This window comes from Triticum aestivum, chromosome 7B (assembly GCF_018294505.1).
Source record: "Triticum aestivum cultivar Chinese Spring chromosome 7B, IWGSC CS RefSeq v2.1, whole genome shotgun sequence".
NCBI classification, from domain to species: domain Eukaryota; kingdom Viridiplantae; phylum Streptophyta; class Magnoliopsida; order Poales; family Poaceae; genus Triticum; species Triticum aestivum.
In genome coordinates, this window is record NC_057813.1 from 711,896,625 (window position 1) to 711,900,296 (window position 3,672).

A 3,672-nucleotide genomic window follows, 5' to 3' on the forward strand; every position below is an offset into this window, starting at 1 on the left:
AACCAGGTTTTAACTTCCATCAGTGTAGATTTATCATTTGAAGCAATGAGAATATCATCAACATAAAGAGATAACAATACAAATTTATTTCCCATAATCTTAAAATAGATACAATGGTCGCCTTCCGTCATTGAAAAACCATATGACGTGATTGCATTATCGAAAAGAATATACCACTGGCGTGAGGCTTGTTTAAGACCATATATGGACTTGTTTAATTTACAGACCTTCCCTTCATTCCCCCTTTCCACAAAACCTTCAGGTTGGTTCATGTATATTTCTTCTTCCAACATTCCATTTAAGAATGCTGTTTTAACATCCATTTGATGCAATTCCAGATCATAATAAGCGGTTAATGCACTAATGATCCGTATAGAGGTAAATTTAGCAACGGGAGAAAAGGTTTCTACAAAATCAACTCCTTCCATTTGTGTAAATCCTTTAGCAACGAGCCTTGCTTTATATTTATCCACTTGACCAGTCGCATTCAGTTTCCTTTTAAAAATCCATTTAGAACCAATAGACTTTCGATTGTTTGGTAATTCAACTAATTCCCAAACATTATTTTTCCTCATAGAGTTTAATTCTTCCTGCATGGCTTCCATCCAAAGATTTGATTCAGGACTTGCCAATGCAGCTTTGAATGATTTTGGTTCTTCCTCTAAGTTCTGAATTTTAGAGTGCACTTCCCCCAGAAAAACAAAATACTCATCTAAATATGCAGGTGGTTGTGTAATCCTCCCACTTCTCCTAGGCATGCTATTCGAAATAGAGTTAGTAGACTGACTAGCATCATTATTTTCCTGAACTAGAGGTTCAGTTTCAGGTAAAGAGATATCTTCAGGTTCTACTAATAATTCCACCCTAGCTCGTTTAGCACGGCGAGGTGTATCCTGATCAAGAAAAACTGCATCTCCACTTTCAATCAATTTCTTTCTTTGAGGATCCCAAAAACGGTAACCATTAGAACCTGATGCATAACCAATAAAAATTCCTGGGGTACTTTTAGATTGTAGTTTGGTGCGCAACTGGCTAGGTATCCTTATTTGAGCATTACACCCCCAAACCGCCAAATGGCGAAGTGAGGGCTTCCTTCCCTTCCAAAGCTCATAGGGTGTTACCGTTACAGCTTTAGAAGGTGAGTGATTCAATAAATATACAGCAGTGTGAAGTGCCTCTCCCCAAAAAGACAATGGCAAGTCAGAATAAGCCATCATAGACCTAACCATATCCATTAAAGTCCTATTCCTTCTTTCCGCCACTCCATTCTGTTGTGGAGTATATGGCAAGGTATAGTGATGAATACTGCCATGTTCTTTGCAGAAATCATCTAGTATTCCTGACGTGTATTCACCACCACGGTCAGTTCTAAGTATTTTAATTTTCTTGTTTAGCTGATTTTCCACTTCCGCTTTGAACACTTTAAAAGCATCAAACCCTTCCGATTTGTGTTTAAGCAAATACACATAACCGTATCTTGAATAGTCATCTATGAAAGTGATAAAGTAGATTTTCTGCCCTCCCAAAGTGGGTGTGGAAAATTCCCCACAAATGTCAGAGTGAACGATGGCAAGCTGTTCTGTTGATCTACTTGCTTTGGGAAAAGGCGACCTAGTCATTTTACCCATAATACATGCTTCACAAATACCATAATCCTCCCACTTAAAGTTCAAAATTCCAGAACTAATAAGTCTCTTAATCCTGTTCTTGGATATATGTCCAAGTCGCAAATGCCACAAGTAAGATTCAGAACAATTATTGTGTCCATTTATATTCCTCACAACGGAGTTATCTTCGCCTACTAAGCAATTATTTTCCATGATGTCATTTAGAAAATAGAGACCATCATGTCTATCGCCTGAATGTACTAATCTTCCATTTAAGATAATCTTCACCTTCCCGTCGGCAAAGACAATTTTATATCCAATTGACTCTAGCTTGGACACTGAAACAAGATTCCTTCTCATATTGGGTGAATAAAGTGCATTTTCCAACACTAAGTTTCCTCCATCAGGGAGTTTAAGCACATAGTTTCCAATTCCTAGTATGTCTGCTTTAGCTTGAGTTCCTAAATAGACATGTCTTGTTCCTTTTGGAATTGTTTTGAGTGTGGCAAAGGAGCTAAGTTCTCTAGCTATGTGTGAAGTTGCACCAGAATCTACTACCCAACTATTCTGAAAAGTAGTAGTAAATAAGGATTCAGTGCAAACATAAACATCGGTAATACCTTCAGGGGATTGATTCCCCTTGCGGCTGTCATCCTTGTGAAAATTATTCCTTTCGCTATTCGGCTTCCTCTTCTTGGTGCATTCTGACCTGAAGTGGCCTGTATTACCACAATTATGGCACTTGTAGTTCCTCTTGTCAATCTTGTGAAAAGAGTTGTTGTTGTTGCTTTGCCCCCTGTCCCTCCTGTCATCTCTGTAGTTTCTTTGATCCCTATCACGTTTGTAATTGATCTTGTCCCTTAGGTCTGGTCCTCCTTTCTTATTCCAGTTCCTCCGATTCCCACTATTCTTGTACTCACCAAGGTGAAGTTCTGGCTGATAAAAAACTTTATCTTTTCCTGAGTTGAGCCTGCGGTCCTCCTCCATCAGCAAGTGTTGCCTCAGGTTCCTCATATTGAGTGTGCGCTCTGAATGACAAAAAGAAATCTTGAATTGTTCCCATGATGGTGGTAAAGAGTTCAGGACAACCATGACTTGGACTTCCTCCTGGAACGGATAGCCAGCAGTTTTTAACTCTTCCGCCAAGACACAGAGCTTGTTGAAGTGTTCATTGACTGTTTTATCACCCATCTTTGATGTCAGAAATTTATTCACAAGGCTAAGCACCTTCACAAGGGAAACTTCTCCAAAATCTTGTTCCAGCCTGAGCATTATTCCGCAGGCCGTTTTATCCGACTCATATTCCGCAGCCAACGAATCAGTCATCGAGCCAAGAATATAAACTCTGGCAGTCTTGTTGTCCTTGGTCCATTGCTTCAGTTCATCATTGTATTCCTGTTTGTCTTCATCTGTAGCATCCTCTGCTGGCTCATTAGGCGCCCCGGTCTCAGAAACATAATCTATATTCTCAGCCGTAAGCAAGAACATAATCTTCCTTTTCCAAACCGTGTAGTTTGTTCCATCAAGTTTGTAGGCACGGAGTAATTCAGCGAAGACACCATTGGAAGCCATTGAAATTCAATATCCAACGATTAGTTGCTTCCTCTGTTACCTTCAAGTTCCTGTCGTCGAGGCTGACAGTTGTCGATGTAGGTCCTTGCCGCTGTACGCGAAGCAGGCCGGCGAGAGTTGGTCGGGGCGATGATTGATGTATCCGCTTCCTTCGAAGGAGCGCTATGGAGGCGCAGGGAACGAAGTCGACGGACGCGGCGGGAGCGGGGCGAAAATTGATGAGGGGCGGCGCGAACGTCGGGGAGGAGCCGCTCACGGGCGGTGGCAGGCTCGGCCCGAAGTGGATGGGGAGGTGGAGGCGGAGGCGCAGCTGGGGCTTGGCCTGGAGGCGACGGCGTGGATTTGGTCGAGGTCGGGCGAAGCGGCGGCGCTGGGCGAGCGGAATCGAGCAAAGCGGCGGCGCTGGACCAGAGGAATCGAGCGATCTAATCTAGGTTGACTTGTACGTACGGGCCTCCCTCTTTCCCTTTTCCTTTTGTAAAGGATAAGCAGA